Raw genomic sequence first — 18,086 nt, 5'->3', positions numbered from 1 at the left:
TGATTTAAAAATATTACCATATGTTTCAAATCTTATAAAAATCACAAAATAAAACGTACTGCCTCGATTGAAATAAAATACATTGGTTTCAAATCAATTTGTGCGCGCGCCGTTGCTATGGGACAAGGCGCGTTCAGTTGAGCAAAATAAAACGAGAGGAAGCGGCAGAGCGACCGGGGGGTTTGTGAGTCAAGAAGACTCGGGAGACACGTTAAATCATGGTGAGAGCCGCGCACTTGGCACGGATCGTGATGTTAGTGAAGATTTTGTTTCCGTTACACGGGTGACTAACAGAAATTCGACAAGTCCTGTTATAATTAGGGATGACCTGGCCTCCAGTTGGACCTTGGTTCTTTTGCCCTTGTTTTATGTGCTAGCCAGAAGGGGTTATCTTTTTGGTGGGTGTGGTGTATGTAACCGTTCCACCTTTAAGAGAACTATTTTAAGAGTTGCACTACTTTATCTTGGCTGCTGTATACTGTGACCACACCGGTATATAAGTGCTGTGTAATGATTTATTGGGCAGTTCCGCCCTGACCTTCGACTAGTAAAAGTCCTGTTAAAATTTACTCTTGTGGTCTGTGTAGTAATTCTCACTATAACACACAGACTTAACAGTGGCGACGAGTACGATCTTACCCTGCGGCAGAGATACATCCAAGGCAGTTGACGGGCGTTGAGAGGAGGCATCCGCCCTCATCATCCTGCGGAGAAAAGACGCAGGTCTGAAGAGCAAAGGAAGAATCCTGACACGAAGTCTTCCATCAGCAACAGGCAGTGATCATCCCTTCTATCACGGTGGTGGGTAAGCCGATCAGCGACGAGAAGCAAGTCGGCTACGTTGGCTGTGAAGTAGGGGAGGGAAAAACGGAGGATATAAGGGCGGAGAACTCGACCATGGCCGGGGAAAAGAGCCGGACAGAAGTCGGGGCCAGAGGCGCTGAGACTGGGCAGCGTAAGGCACGGGAGCCGCGGTGAATGCAAACGCAGCCGGTGTAAAAGACCGGGCTGCAAGCGGGCTGGGAGACGCAATAGCGTCGAGAGAGAGCTCAACCGCGACCGGTGAAAAAGGCCGGGCAGCTACCGAGGCCGCGAGGCGCAGCAACCGGGTCAGCGTAAGGCGCGGGAGAAATGTTTTTAAAAAAAACCGCAGAGAACTCAGCCGCAGCCGGAGGAAAGGATCGGACTGCAAGAGGGGCTGGGAGGCACGATTTGAAAACCGCTGGGGAGGGCGAACGCAGCAATACGGCAATCGCCATTACAGCCAGCGGGGGAAAAAGGCAAACGCGGGAAGCCGCCATTTTTGTAGGCGGGGGAAGAAGACAAGCGCGGGAAACCGCCATTTTGAAAAAAAAAAAATAAAAGAAAAATTTCTTTTTGTTTCTCAAGAAGATTGCGAGGATGCCTAAGCGTGGTAACATCAACGATTTCGATCCCGATGTTGAAGATTGGGCCACGTATGTAGAACGCATAGAGATATACTGTAAGGCAAATAAAATCAGATGAAGATAAAGCACTAACCTTACTAAACTCAATGGGTGCGAAGACATACGGGCTATTGAAGCATCTTCTATCACCAGCTAAACCGGCGGATCAGACTTTCGCTAAAATTGTTGCTGTCCTGAAAAATCATTTGAACCCCACACCGCTGATGTTAGCGGAACGATTTAAATTTTATGCGAGAACGCAACTGAAAGAGGAAAGCAACGCGGAGTATTTAATTGAACTGCGTAAGCTAGCGAAATACTGTCAGTTTGGGGAAAGTCTGACAGAGGCACTGGGAGACAAATTCGTGTGTGGATTGTCGAAAGAAGGAACACAAAAGCGGCTGCTTGAAGAGAATGACCTTACACTTGATAAGGCTGTCACTATTGCAGCATCGCACGAAGCCGCAGCGAGAGGCACTGCGGAAATGCAGCTGAAGGCAGCGGTACTCAGCGTAGATCAAATGGCTTTGGGTACAACGAAATGTTATCGTTGTGAGAAGACAACACACAATCAGAACCGATGCTGGTTTAAAAACCAGGAATGTAGAAAATGTGGCAAGCTTGGTCACATAGCTAAAGTATGCCGGTCAGGAAAGAAGACCAGCAACAAAAAGTCACCGCAGGAAAAGTGCAGAAAGGTACATAAGGTGGCTGAGAAGAGTTCGGATGAACAGAATTCGGATTCAGACTCCAACAGCAAGGAACTGGGTAGTCTGAGAATTCACAATGTGAGTAAGGAAGCTGACCTACAAACTATCTGGGTCACACTGCAGATAGCAGGAGTCCAAGTGAAGATGGAATTGGACACCGGATCGGCGTTGACGGTCATGAATAAGCAAGATTACAAAAGGTTATTCACACATATTCCCCTACGGGATACGGAGATAGTATTGCAGACATACACGGGGCAAAGGGTATACCCCATCGGAAAGATAAAAGTCAAGGTGGTACACAAGGGCAAAGAACACCAAGGAATGGACTTATATGTACTACCTGAGGGAGGTCCACCACTTCTGGGACGGGAGTGGATCAGGAAAATAAATATGGACTGGCACTCCCTAAAAGCAATGACGGTAGATTCCGGAAAAGAAAATGTCAAACCTGAACGATTGTCCAGAATATTGGATGAGGCTAAAGAGGTGTTCCAACAGGGACTGTGAACACTAAGAGGAATTAAGGCAAAAATCAAGATTGCAGAACATGCAAACCCAAAATTTTTCAAAGCCAGACCGGTACCTTATGCGATACGACCTGCTGTGGAAGCTGAGCTGGAAGGGCTAGAACGTTCAGGAGTACTGTCAAAGGTGGACTGGAGTGAGTGGGCCACGCCCATTGTTCCCGTCATGAAGCGTTCATCGAGTAACAAGCCAGGGGAACCGGGGAAGGTCCGCATCTGTGGAGACTTCAAGATCACAGTTAATCCGGTGCTTCACACGGTGCAATATCCGCTTCCGCGGATTGAGGATATCTTTGCTTCATTTTCTGGCGGGAAACACTTCACCAAGATAGACCTGGCGCAAGCGTACTTACAGATGGAAGTTGAGGAAGAGTTGCGCCAGTATCTCACAATCAACACGCACAGAGGCTTGTATCGATATAATAGACTGGTTTTTGGAGTGGCTTCGGCTCCAGCAATTTGGCAGAGGGCCATGGAGCAGGTATTACAGGGAATTCCAAGCACTCAATGTTACTTGGACGATATCCTGATTACAGGAGATGACGATGAGGAACACCTTGCAAATTTGAAACTGGTGCTCACCAGATTGAAGGAATATGGACTTCGAGTTAATCGCCAGAAATGTGAGTTCTTTCAGAAACGGATCTCGTACTGTGGTCATGTCATTTGACCAGGAGGGGCTGCACAAGTCACCTGACAAGATCGAAGCTGTTGTGAAGGCTCCCGCTCCGGAAAATGTATCCCAGTTGAGGTCGTTCCTAGGGTTGATTAACTATTACCATAAGTTTCTGCCAAATCTATCCACGGTGCTGCACCCGCTGAATGCTCTTTTGCAGAAAGAAGTACCATGGAAGTGGAGCGAGGACTGTAAGAAGGCCTTTCGCAAAAGCAAGGCATTGATCACCTCAGAGGAAGTGTTGGCTCATTTCAACCCAACGCTACCTATTCGTTTAGCTTGTGATGCTTCTCCTTATGGTATTGGAGCAGTACTCTCACACAAGTTGCCAAATGGCTTGGAAAGGCCAGTCGCATTTGCATCCAGATCATTGACCTCCGCTGAGCGCAACTATGCTCAGATAGATAGGGAGGCTCTCAGCCTGGTGTGGGGAGTAAAGAAGTTTAATCATTACCTGCAGGACCAGAAGTTTACACTGCTGACAGACCACCAGCTGTTGGTATCCATATTCAACCCTAAAAAGGGCGTTTCCATTATGACAGCGCAAAGGCTACAGAGGTGGTCCCTTTTCCTAGGGGCACACCAATATGACATAGAATACAAAGGATCAAAACAGCATGGGAATGCTGACGGTTTATCGCGCCTACTGTTGCCAACGGTAGAAGAGGCGCCTACAGTGGACCCAGTGGAGATGTTCCACTCAACCATAGTGGAATGTCTACCAGTAACAAATTCTACCATTGAAAAGGAAACGAGAAATGACCCGACTCACGAGTTTACGATTTAACGGTGAAGGGATGGCCAGCACATGGCGAACCACTGTTGCCAGCATTCTCGCAAAGAAGAGAGCAGCTGTCAGTGTGCCGAGGAACTTTGATGTGTGGATCCAGAGTGGTGATTCCACCCAAACTCCAGCATAAAGTGCTAAAGGAGCTTCACGAGGGGCATCTGGGTGGAGTGAAAATGAAGAACCTAGCCAGAGCGTTTGTGTGGTGGCCAGGTATCGATGGAGACATCGAAGAAATGACCAAGAGCTGTCTAGGATGCCAGAAGGTCCAAAACGCCCCACCACAAGCCCCTCTACATCCATGGGAGTGGCCCTCATCTCCATGGCAAAGGGTACATATCGACTTTGCTGGTCGATTTATGGACTCAATGTTCTTAATCGCAGTGGATGCACACTCCAAGTGGCCGGAGGTAATAAAGATGTCCTCTACCACCACAGAAAAAACCATCACAGTATTAAGGACCATATTTGCCAGGAATGGGCTGCCGGAACAGATCTGTTCTGATAATGGACCGCAATTTGTGTCCGAAGAATTCAGGAAGTTCTTAAAAAAAACAATGGGGTTAAGCACTACACGTCCGCCCCATACCATCCCGCCACCAATGGATTAGCTGAAAGGTTTATCCAGACCTTCAAGAAAGCCATAAAGGCCATGGGTAATGAAGACATAAATCTACAACATAAGGTAGATAACTTCTTGTTGGCGTACAGGAATGCAACACGTGGTTACAAACCAAACTCCCGCCATGATGTTTTTCAATAGAAGACTAAGATGCCGGCTGGATTTGATCAAGCCCAACATCAGAAGGGACATGGAGAACCGGCAATTTCAAGGCATGAATGAAAGGCCAACTAGAACCTTCCAGATAGGTCAACAAGTTTTGGCCTGGGACTACCGTACCGAGAAATGGCAGCCTGGAACTATTTGCACACTAGGACCGCTGATGTATACCGTGGACATTGGTGAAGCCATGTTGACCAGATCATAGAGTCATCCGAAAAGGGACAACCTACTCCACAACTCTATACGCCTAATGATGAAGCAGAGATACCCATAGTATCTACCTCCGATCCGGTGATACTGGAATCAGATGAACCCGACACTGGCATTCAAGCCGAATCGACCTTGCCAAAAGAACCTACTACACCAACGAAAACTACTACACCACCGAGGCGTTATCCGGACCGAGTCAGGAAGCCTCCAGAGAGACTGAACCTGTGAACTGTTTTTACATGAAGTTGTGTATATATGTTATGTTATGTTAATGGGGAATATATACTGTTAAGCTAAAAAGGGAGGATTGTGGTGTATGTAACCGTTCCACCTTTAAGAGAACTATTTTAAGAGTTGCACTACTTTATCTTGGCTGCTGTATACTGTAATACCGGTGGTGACCACACCGGTATATAAGTGCTGTGTAATGATTTATTGGGCAGTTCCGCCCTGACCTTCGACTAGTAAAGTCCTGTTAAAATTTACTCTTGTGGTCTGTGTAGTAATTCTCACTATAACACACAGACTTAACAGTGGGAGCTTTATTGTTTTTAGTGTTAGTGCTCTTGTGAAAATACAACAGCCAACATATTGTAACAGTACCTTGGGGCATCGACAGAAGCAGTCGTCTGTCTGGAAATGGAAGGATGATTTCCTGTAGGATTGTTTGTATTCTCAGTTTATTTTGTTTTACTGTATTGGGAAAAGGCATTTGTTTGTTTCAAAAACAACGACAATGCATAAGCGTTGAACTTTTAGCAGTCTACTGCTGCACATTATAACAGGACAACTTTATAGAAGTTAAATGTGCATTTATTTAAATACTTTTGATTACTATTCCCTGCAAGTTTCCCACCTCCAAATATAAAGTTTTCACTGTGCTTTTTGGGTGACATAGAGTCATAGTCATAACGGCACAGAAGTAGGCCATTTGGCCCATTGTGTCGTGCTGGCTCTCTCTAGGGCAATCCAGTCGGTCCCATTCCCCCGCCCCCCCCCCCCCCCTTGATCCCAGTAGCCCCGCAAGATTATTTCCCTCACGTGCATATCCAGTCTCCCCTTGAAAACGTTGTCTCTGCTTCCACCACTTCTGTCGGCAGTGAATTCCAGGTCCTCACCACTTGCTGTGTAAAAAAGTTTTTCCTCACATCCTACCTGTATCTCTTGCCCAAAACCTTAAATCTGTGTCCCCTAGTCCCTGTACCATCAACTAGTGGGAACAGCCTTTCCCTGTCTCACCTATCCAAACCCGTCATAATCTTGTACACCTCTATCAAATCACCCCTCAACCTCCTTTGCTTTAATGAAAACAAACCAGCTTCTCCAACCTGTCCTTGTAGCTATGAACCCCCATCCCTGGAACCATTCTGGTAAATCTCCTCTGCACCCTCTCAAGGGCCTTCACATCCTTCCTAAAGTGTGGTGACCAGAACTGGATGCAATACTCCAGTTGTGGCCGAACCAGTGCTTTATAAAGGTTCAGCATAACTTCTCTACTTTTGTACTCAATACCTCTATTTATGAAGCCCAAGATCCCATGTGCTTTGTTAACCACTCTCTCTATGTCCTGCCACCTTCAGGGACCTATGCACATTAACTCCCAGGTCCCTCTGTCCCTGCACACTCTTTAAAACTGTGTCATTAAGTGTATATTGCCTCTCCCTGTTCCTTTTGCCAAAATGCATCACCTCACACTTCTCTATTAAATTCCATCTGCCACTTGTCTGCCCATTCTGCTAACCTTTCTATGTCCTGTTGCAGTGGATTGGTATCATTTTCACTGTTTGCCACACACCCCAAGTTTGGTGTCATCGGCAAATTTAGAAATTCTACTCTATTCCAATATACAGGTCATATATCAAAAAAGCAGTGGCCCCAGCACTGACCCTTGGGGAACACCACTGTCTACCATCCTCCAGTCTGAAAAACAGCCATTTACCACAATTTGCTGTTTTCTGTCCTTAAGCCAGTTCCCTATCCAAGCTGCCACTGACCCACCTATTCCATGAGCCTCAATTTTGTTAATCAGCCTTCTATTTGATACTTTGTCAAACGCCTTCTGAAAATCCATGCAGACAACATCCATTGCATTCCCTTCATCAATCCTCTCTGTTACTTCATCAAAAAATTAAATTAGATTAGTCAAACACGATTTGCCTTTTACAAATCTGTGTTGGCTCTCAATTAGCTTAAACTCCTCCAAGTGTCCATTAATTTTTTTTCTTGACTATTGTTTCTAAAACTTTACCCACCACTGATGTTAAACTGACTGGCCTGTAGTTACTAGGATTGTCCTTGCACCCTTTCTTGAACAATAGTGTCACATTTGCCACTTTCCAATCCTCAGGCACCTGCCCCGCATCTCGGGGAAAATTATGGCAAGTCCTTCCAAAACTCCCCCCCCCCCCCCCCCCCCCCCCCCCCCCCCAGTTCCCTTAGCAACCTGGGATGCAAGCCACCTGGACCAGGCGACTTATCCACTCTAAGCATACCCAGCCTTTCTAGTACATCCTGTCTATCAATTTTCACCCCTTCCATTGCTCCTACCTTTTCCACTTCCACTGATATTTTGTCAGCATCCACCTCCTTAGTAAACACTGATACAAAGTACTCATTGAGTATTCTGGCCTTGCCTTGCACCTCTAAGCATCTATCACCTTTGTCTCTAATGGGCTCCACCCCACCTCTTACTACTCGCTTACTGTTTACATGCCGGTAGAAGATTTTTGGATTCCTTTTTATGTTAACTGCCATTCTACTCTCATATTCTCTCTTTGCCAATCTTATTTTCATCTTCACATCCCCTCTCAACCTATTGTATTTGGTCTGGTTCTCCCTTGAAGAATTCACCTGACATGCATCATGCACCCTCTTTTTTTTGTTTCATCATCTTCTATATCTCCCTTGTCAGCCAAGGAGCCCTTGCTTTGGTTCCCTTACCCTTCCCTCTTGTTGGAATGTACCTAGCCTGTACTTGGAAAATCTCCGCCTTAAAGATCACCCATTGTTCCATTACAGTTCTTCCTGTCAGTCTTTGGTTCCATTTTACCCTGGCTAGATACTTTCGCATCCTATTGAAGTTAGCCCTATTCCAGCTTAGAAGTTCCACTCTATATTGTTCCTTGCTCCTCTCCATTGCTAATCTAAATCTTATGATACGATGATCACTCGTACCCAAGTGTTCTCCCACAGACACTTGGTCGACCTGGCCCACCTCATTCCCCAGCACCAGATCCAGCAATGCCTCCTTCCTAGTTGGGCCAAGAACATATTGGTCAAGGAAGTGATATGCCTATCAATTAGTCCAATAAAAGGCGACGAGTTAAGAACGTAACTGAAGGTTTTTATTGGCTAAATAACAGAGCCCACCCTCGTGGGTGATCCGATCCAACAGGGAGGAATACTAGCCAGTCAGCTACCTTTATACCTGGGCAGGTAATGGGCGGAGTCGGAGGTGGTCAGCCCAGGTATAACAGTGCGACAAGAGGCGACCTCGTGTAGTGATGTGACAGTGAGAACAATATACAGTGATAACTATAACAGTGGTTTACCACATTCACCCCTTGTTTAGATTAGAGTCCGGCGGGGTGAAGTGTATTACCAGCTCTGGTATGTCAGTCTGTCCGGAGGCTTCGTTAGCCTCTCCGATCGTCGCAGCGGCGGTGTTACATTATCCGGTGTTAAAGCTGGTGTCTGCGTAGTCGGCAAAGGCTCGTGGGGTTCCGGCATGCCGTCTACCTCGGCTGGACTCGGGGGGTTGGGAGGGGGGGGTGAGGGTGCGAGGTCTCGTAAGGAGACAGTGTCCTCCCGTCCGTCTGGGTAAGCCACATAGGCGTACTGGGGGTTGGCGTGCAGGAGGTTCACCTTCTCGACCAGGGGGTCCGTTTTATGGGCCCTCACGTGCTTTCGCAGCAAGACGGGTCCCGGAGAGGTCAGCCAGGTTGGTAGGGTGGTTCCCGTAGTCGACTTCCTGGGGAAGACAAACATTCGAGCATGGGGGGTGGTGTTAATGGCAGTGCAAAGTAGTGACCGGATGGAGTGCAGCGCAATCGGGAGGACCTCTTGCCAGCGGGAGGTTGGGAGGCCCTTAGACTTTAAGGCTAAGAGGGTGGCCTTCCATACCGTCGCGTTCTCTTTTTCCACCTGGCCGTTCCCTCGGGGGTTGTAGCTGGTGGTCCTGCTTGTTGCAATACCCCTCTCCAATAGGAACTGACGGAGTTCCTCGCTCATGAAGGAGGCGCCCCGGTCACTATGTATATAGTTCGGGAACCCGAACAAGGCGAAGAGTTTGTTCAGGCATTTAATGACCGTGTTACTGGTCATGTCTGGGCAGGGGAAGGCAAAGGGGAAACGGGAGTACTCATCAACGATGTTGAGGAAGTACACATTACGGTCGGATGACGGTAGGGGCCCCTTGAAGTCGATGCTCAGACGCTCGAAGGGGCGGGTGGCCTTGATCAGGCTTGCTCTGTCCGGCTTATAGAAGTGCGGTTTGCACTCAGCACAGATCTGGCAGTTCCTGGTCATGGTCCTGACCTCCTCGATGGAGTATGGCAGGTTGCGGGCCTTAATGAAATGGTAGAGTCTGGTGACTCCGGGGTGGCAGAGGTCATTGTGGAGGGTCTGAAGTCTATCACTTTGCGCGCTGGCGCATGTAATGCGTGAAAGAGCATCAGGGGGGTCGTTCAGTTTACCGGGCCGGTACAAGATCTCATAATCATAGGTGGAAAGCTCGATTCTCCACCTCAAGATTTTGTCGTTCTTGATCTTGCCCCTCAGCTTGTTATTAAACATGAAGGCAACCGAGCGTTGGTCGGTGAGGAGGGTAAATCGTTTGCCTGCCAAGTAGTGCCTCCAGCGCCGTACTGCCTCCACAATTGCCTGGGCTTCCTTCTCGACCGACGAGTGTCGGGTCTCGGGGCCCTGTAGGGTCCTTGAGAAGAAGGCTACCGGCCTACCCTCCTGGTTAAGGGTAGCGGCTAGGGCGAAGTCGGATGCATCGCTCTCCACTTGGAAGGGGATTGACTCATCCACTGCGTGCATTGTGGCCTTGGCTATGTCTCCCTTAATGAGGGAGAAGGCCGCGCACGCCTCTTCCGTGAGGGGGAAGGATGTGGTTTTCAGGAGGGGTCTGGCTTTGTCCGCATAATTGGGTACCCATTGGGCATAGTAGGCGAAAAGCCCCAGGGTTCTCCTAAGTGCTTTTGGACAGTGGGGGAGGGGTAGCTCCATGAGGGGGCGCATTCTTTCGGGGTCGGGGCCGATGACTCCGTTCTCTACTACACAGCCAAGGATGGCAAGGCGCGCTGTGTTAAACACGCATTTCTCCTTATTGTAGGTGAGGTTCAGCCGTTGGGCCGTACGGAGGAATTTCTCCAGATTCACGTCATGGTCCTGCCGGTTGCGGCCGCAGATGGTGACGTTATCAAGATAGGGGAAAGTGGCCTGTAGTCCGTTCTGGTCAACCATCCGGTCCATCTCCCGTTGGAAAACCGAGACCCCGTTGGTGACACCAAAGGGGACCCTAAGGAATTGGTAGAGGCGGCCATTCGCCTCGAAGGCGGTGTACTGGCTGTCCTCCGGGCTGATGGGGAGTTGGTGGTAGGCCGACTTGAGGTCGATGGTCGAGAATACGCGGTATTGTGCAATCTCATTGACCATGTCCGATATGCGGGGGAGGGGGTATGCGTCCAGCTGGGTGTATCTGTTTATGGTCTGGCTGTAGTCGATAACCAGGCGATTTTTGTCGCCGGTCTTGACTACCACCACCTGGGCACGCCAGGGGCTGCTGCTCCCCTCAATAATGCCCTCTTTCAGGAGTCGCTGCACCTCAGAGCTAATGAAGGCTCTGTCCCCAGCGCTGTACCGCCTGCTCTTAGTAGCGACAGGTTTGCAGTCGGGGGTGAGGTTAGCGAACAGGGAAGGTGGCGGTACCTTGAGGGTGGATAGGCTGCAGGTGTTACGCGGTGGGCGGTTTAACTTTCGCTGGTTGTCGACTGTGAGTGGGGGGAGGGGTCCACCGTATGCTAGGGTTACACTTTGGAGGTGGGATTGGAAGTCCAGCCCTAGTATGACGGCAGCGCACAGCTGGGGGAGTACGAGGAGTTTAAAATTTTTATACTCTGTCCCTTTAACCGACAATGTCACGACACAGTAGCCGCTGATGTCTGTGGCGTGCGACCTCGATGCCATCGAGATGCGGCTGCGCGTTGGCAGGACGGGGAGGGAGTAGTGGCTCACCGTGTCTGGGTGGATGAAGCTCTCCGTGCTTCCGCTGTCGAACAGGCAGGTCGTGGCGTGGCCGTTGACTTTGATGTCCATCATTGAGCTGGCCAGGTGGTGCGGGCGGGCTTGATCCAGGGTCACGGAAGCTAGGGTGTAGACGAGCGCGTCGTTGTCATGACAAGATGGCGGCGAAGATGGCGGCCCCCGTAGTTCACATGAGGCTCTGTTTAAATCGTTTGCCCCGCACAAAGATGGCCACCCCTGCTGTTCCCATGAGGCTCTGCAGGCTTCGGCTGCCCCGCACAAAGATGGCCGCCCCTGGTTTTCCCATGAGGCTCTGCAGGCTTCGGCTGCCCCGCACAAAGATGGCCGCCCCTGGTTTTCCCATGAGGCTCTGCAGGCTTCGGCTGCCCCGCACAAAGATGGCCGCCCCCAGGGTTCGCATGAGGCACTGCTGGCTTCTGAGGATTTGCTTCTGCAGGCCTTGGAGAAGTGGCCTTTCTTGAGGCAGGTTTTGCAGGTCGAGTTTTTGGCTGGGCAGCGCGACCTCGGATGCTTCTCCTGGCCGCAAAAGAAGCAGCCAGCGGCCCGATCGGGGTTGCCTGATGTCGGGGCCGGTACCGGGGCTAGCGGGCCCGGTCGGATCCGTGATGCAGACGCTGAGGTAGGTCCCAGGGGCAGCGCTGTGAAGGGTGGTGGGGTGGGGGTCGGGCCCGAGTCCCAGGGTCGCGAATAGTACCTGGCAAACGCTTCCTGGTCTTGCTGGGTGGCCTCTAGGGTGAGGGCGAGGGCTTCGGCCTTGTCCAGGTCTATGTCCTTAGCTTCAAGCAGTCTTTGCCGTGTGTAGTCGGAACGTAGGCCTCTCACCAAGGCGTCGCGGACATTGTCTTCCATGTTCGCAGTAGCCGTCACCGCTTTAAAGTCACAGTTCCTGCCGAGTTGTCTCAGCGCTCGTGAAAATTCAGCTATCGATTCTCCTGGCTGTTGCTGGCGAGATCTTAAGAGATGCCTAGTGTACATGTAGTTTACCGGGCTCCGGTACTGCTGTTTCAGTAGGTTGATGGCGTCGTCGTACGTAGTCATGTCCTGGATGAGTGTATATACTCTCGGGCTCGCTTGGGCTTTCAGGACTCTTAGTTTGGATCTCTGAGGGACGACGGCTTCCTCCAGGTACGATTCGAAGCAGTCCAGCCAGTGTTTGAAGTCGTTGGCTGAGTTTGGTGCCTGTGGGTTTAGATCCAGGTATGGTGGTTTCAAGGCTTGCAGCCAAGCCGGCTGGTGTGGCCCGTTGTCTGGAGGCTGCTGTTGCTGTGCTGCTGGGTGAGCTCCTTGCTGTTGCTGTTCATTATCAGACATCTTTAAAATTTAGCCAATAAAATTGATATGCCTATCAATTAGTCCAATAAAAGGCGACGAGTTAAGAACGTAACTGAAGGTTTTTATTGGCTAAATAACAGAGCCCACCCTCGTGGGTGATCCGATCCAACAGGGAGGAATACTAGCCAGTCAGCTACCTTTATACCTGGGCAGGTAATGGGCGGAGTCGGAGGTGGTCAGCCCAGGTATAACAGTGCGACAAGAGGCGACCTCGTGTAGTGATGTGACAGTGAGAACAGTGAGAACAATATACAGTGATAACTATAACAGTGGTTTACCACAGGAAGTTCTCCTGAACACATTTCAGAAATTCCTCCCCCTCCTTTCCCTTTACCCTAGCATTATCCCAATCGATATTTGGGTAATTAAAGTCCCCCAATATCGCCACTCTATAGCTCTTGCATATCTCTGCGATTTCCCTGCAGATTTGCTCCTCTACCTCCCTCTCACTATTTGGAGGCCTATAGAATACCCCCAATAGCGTGACCATACCCATTTTGCCCCTCAACTCTAACCAAATGGATTCTGTCCTTGTCCCCCCAAGAACATCCTCCCTTTCCAACACTACAATGTCTTCCTTAATCAGCACTGCCACCCCACCTCCCTTTTTTCCTTCCCTATCTTTTCTGAACACCTTCTACCCTTGAATATTAAGTGCCCAGTTCTCACCGTTTTTAAGCCACATTTCCGTTATTGCCACAACATCATATTGCCACACGGCTAATTGTGCTTATAGCTCACCGCTCACCAACCTTATTCACCACACTTTGTGCATTTTCGTACATGCATTCTAAACCCATTTTTGATTTTTTGTAGTCTTTCTTAGTCTGCTCCTACCTAATATGGTACTACTACCGCCTCTGCTACTATCTTCTCTAGGACTATCCAACACACTCACTCTTTTATGCGTCTTATTCCTCTTTTCTACTCCTATATGCTGGTGCCTATCCCCCTGCCAAGCTAGTTTAAACCCTCCCCAACAGCACTAACGAACCTCCCCGCGAGGATATTGGTCCTGGCTCTGTTGAGGTGTAACCCGTCCGGCTTGTACAGGTCCCACCTTCCCCAGAAGTGGTCCCAATCCCTCAGGAATCTAAAGCCCTCCCTCCTGCACCATCTCTCCAGCCACGCATTCATCTGTTCTATCCTCCTATTCCTGTACTCACTAGCACATGGCACCAGGAGTAATCCGGAGATTACTACCGTGGACGTCACAGACGTGAGTAAATTCTTCTGACATAGAATCATAGAATGATACAGCGCAGGAGACCATTCGGCCTTCCGTGCCTGTGCTGACTCTTTGAAAGAGCTATCCAGTTAATCCCACTCCCCTGCTCATTCCCCATATGCCTGTAAATTGTTTCCCTTCAAGTATTTGTCCAATGCCCTTTTGAAAGTCAGTATTGAATCTGCTTCCACCTCCCTTTCAGGCAGTGCATTCCAGATCAGAACCGCGCGCTGTGTTTATAAAAAAAAAAAAAGTTTCCTCATGTCGCCTCTGGCTCTTTTGCCAATCACCTTAAATCTATGACCTCTGGTTACTGACCCTTCTGCCACTGGAAACTGTTTCTCCTTATTTACTCTAAGCCATTCATGACTTTGAACACCTCTATCAAATTTTCTCTCCACCTTCTCTGCTCTAAGGAGAACAACACCAGCTTCTCCAGTCTCTCCACACAACTGAAGTCCCTCATCATTGGTATTATTCTCATAAATCTCCTCTGCACTCTCTCCTAGGCCTTGACATCATAAAGTGTGGTGCCCAGAATTGAACAAAATACTTCAGCTGGAGCCTAACCAGTGTTTTATAAAGGTTTAGCATAACATTCTTACTTTTGTACTCTCTTCCTTTATTAATAAAACCAAGGATCCCATGTGCTTTTTTAACAGCCTTCTCAACTTGTCCTGCCACCTTCAAAGATTTGTGTACATAAACCCCCAGGTCATCTCTGTTCCTGCACCCCTTTTAAAATTGTACCATTTTGTTCATATTGCATCTCTTCATTCTTCCTATCAAAAGTTAGCACTTCAAACCTCTCTGCATTAAATAAGAACATAAGAAATGGGAGCAGGAGTAGGCCTTTTGAGCCTGCTCTGCCATTCAATAAGATCATGGCTGATCTTCTACCTCATCTGCACTTTCCTGCACTCTCCCCATATCCCTTACATCTGCCCATTTTACCAGTCTGTCTATGTCCTCCTAAAGTCTGTTACTATCTTCCTCATTATTTACTACTTTGGTATTTTCCTAAAATGTTATTACCTCTTCAGTATATAGATGTCTGCAGGCATTTGTGTATAATATATCTATTATATATTAAAACTGATGTGTGGGTCACAACATTCTGTTTTTTAATGCTTTGAAAATTCCTAGGTGATGGGGAGCAGATGGGATGTGCAGTTGTGGCAGCAGATGCAGGGGAGTGTAGTGCCACCACTTTTCATGACTTTCTGCTATTGCCCTGTGGCACACTGACTTACAAAAGAGCATAGAGCGAGAAAAGATGATGCAGATACGAACAGAACAAACATACGTAGACAATTAGAGGAGCGTGAGAACCTGCAATATATGGACATCAACACAGCTTGATATAGACAATGTACCGTTCAACTTACTGTGAACAGTACTATTCCATCGAAATTACAATATGGAAACAAGCATTTTGTTGTTTATCCTCTGCAAGAGCAGTAGTCCTCATCCCATATAGCCACTCTGTTCCCAGCCCATTTATTTAAAAATTATATCTATTATTCTAAAAATTATCTCCCAACACTTCAAATCTTTTCCTTTACTGCCAAGATTTCAAATCTTTTCACTTACCAATCCACCCCTACCTCCTTCTTCCCCTCTCTACCTTTGTAGTAAATGTGAGAAATGCCATGGGTGGCATTACTAGTAGGTGTATAATTGTATGTGGAAGTTTGGATTCATCCTCACTTATTTTGGACGTTCAACAGTGTTAACTTGCCTGACTCTGCCCCTGCCTCAGCTCATCTGCTGCTGAAAAACCTCATCCATGCCTTTTTTTTAAACCTCTATATTTGACTATTCCAATGCATTCCGGCCCCCACATTTTACCCTCTGTAAACTTGAGGTCATCCAAAACTCTGTTGCATGTGTCCAAACATGCACTAAGTCCCAGTTACCCGTCACCCCTGTGCTCACTGACCTATATTGGCTCCCGGTTAAACAACATCTCGATTTTAAAATTCTCATTTTTGTTTTCAAATAGCTCCAGGGCCTCGTCCCTCCTTATCTCTGTAATCTCCTCCAACCCTCCGAGATATCTACACTTCTCCAATTCTGGCCTCTTGAGTACCCCGATTTTAATCGCTCCACCATTGGTGGCCGTGCCTTCAGCTGCCAAGGCCCTAAGCTCTGGAATTCCCTCCCTAAACCAATCCGCCTTGTTACTTCTTTTTCCTCCTTTAAGACGCTCCTTAATACCTACCTCTTTGACCATTCATCTGCCCATATATCTCCTTTATGTGGCTCTGTGTCAAATTTTGTTTGATAATGCTCCTGTGAAGTGCCTTCGGGCGTTTTACTATGTTAAAGGTGCTGTATAAATACAAGTTGTTGTTGTTAACTCAGAAATCAATCAATCAGATGTATGTGGGGATTGACATTCCGTTTAATCTCACTGTTGTCTAGTATCTCTATGAAGATGATGCTGTGCTTGCTTAATAATGGGCTGTTGGACTTTCTGCTCTATAATGTCCTATTTTGATATTCATAGACATAGAAACATAGAAGATAGGAGCAGGAGTAGGCCATTCGGCCCCTCGAGCCTGCTCCGCCATTCAATGAGATCATGGCTGATCATCCAAACTCAGTACCCTGTCCCTGCTTTCTCCCCATATCCCTTGATCCCTTTAGCCTTAATAAATATATCTAACTCCTTCTTGAATATATTTAATGAATTGGCCTCAACTGCCTTCTGTGGTAGAGAATTTCACAGGTTCACCACTCGCTGGGTGAAGAAATTCCTCCTCATCTCTGTCCTAAATGGCTTACCCCTTATCCTTAGACTGTGACCCCTGGTTCTGGACTCCCCTGCCATCGGGAACATCCTTCCTGCATCTAGTCTGTCTAGTCCTGTTAGACATTGGGCTGTATTACTTATACAGGAAACTTTGTGCTATCCGGAGGTGAGCTATCCGGCAATCTGGAGCCACCGGCAAAAATCAGCAGCCGTTTTTTATTCTTTTTGTTTGTTTTTTTTGCTTTGTTTGAACAGTCAAGCTGTGCAAGATCTGTAGCTATAGCAACAGCTTCAGCTACAGAGCTTTAGGGCCACACCCGAGTGTTTAGAAGCTGTTGCTAAGCAACAGTGTTGTCAAATACGGAGATAAGAATCTCTGTATCTCAACATTAACTCTGGAGAGTACGGAAGTTTTGAGGCAATGGCAGCAGCTCGGTCCCGTGGGTGCCGGATAGCACAAAGTTTCCTGTATTTTGATAATGAGACACCGGTTCAAACTGGGACTCATCAAAAAGTTCTGCAATGCTGAATGATGAACATATTGTTAGATTAGTGGAGGTAAAATCCCTGGAGTCATTTGTGAATTTTTAAAGAAAACTTGGATACTGTGATGGGGGAGCGTTGCTGTTGGCTCTTTTTGGATGCATAAGCTAAGATGCACTGGTTTTCTGTCTTGTCTTGATGGTCCAGTTTGACAGGATGATATATTCAATCTGACTGGAGCAAAAGTTTGCTTTGGATGTGTAGACCCCATTTCAGAAAAAGCAAGTAATTGATTCCTCTCTCCAGAGAGGAATGGCCTATGCATTTGGGATCAGGCTCAACCTTGTCTGGCAGTTTTGTGTTGATGTTTGAATGATTATAGCTAATTGTGCACTGTATTATTACCATATGTTGTATGTGGTGGAATAAATACTGAAATAAAAAGAAAAGTAATAACTAAGGCACCACTATAACCATCAGACTCTCTTTAAATACTAAGCCAGTGCAAAAAAAATAGAACATGTGTGTGCTTGCTTTGTGGATTTAAGTGTAGAAGGCAAAAGTATAGAACCTGTTGGGGAATTGGATAATGCATTGGGTTAACACACTAGCCTTCTACCTTTTTTTTGAGGGGTAGGACTGATTCCAGCCTAGACTGATAGGAATCTTACAGGCAGAGGAAACTTCTCATCCTATATGCATTAAATATCTTCTTTAGGTTGAATAATCTGAACTCAATTAAGGGGTTGGGCCTGTAACTTAACGGTGGACAATGTCACTCAGACTAATATGGGAAATGGAAAAGTGTCATGGGATTCTCCTGAGTTTGGTACTAAGGCATGTTGTTACAGCAAATTTGAGAAATCTTTATCTGTATGTTAAAGGCAGACTATT

At 47.6% G+C, this 18,086-nt stretch overlaps 1 long non-coding RNA gene across 1 annotated transcript; it reads left to right on the top strand.

Annotated features, from left to right (window-relative positions):
• Positions 1-87: 87 nt before the first annotated feature.
• LOC147107582 (uncharacterized) lies at positions 88-17,653 on the top strand. The gene is made up of 2 exons (XR_015080834.1): positions 88-221; positions 15,098-17,653. It is a non-coding gene; the product is annotated as an uncharacterized LOC147107582 (long non-coding RNA).
• Positions 17,654-18,086: the final 433 nt, after the last annotated feature.

This window comes from Somniosus microcephalus, chromosome 14 (assembly GCF_052327205.1).
Source record: "Somniosus microcephalus isolate GS21.2 chromosome 14, FLI_Smic_1.0, whole genome shotgun sequence".
Taxonomy (NCBI): domain Eukaryota; kingdom Metazoa; phylum Chordata; class Chondrichthyes; order Squaliformes; family Somniosidae; genus Somniosus; species Somniosus microcephalus.
This window is presented reverse-complemented; position numbering and strand designations above follow the sequence as displayed.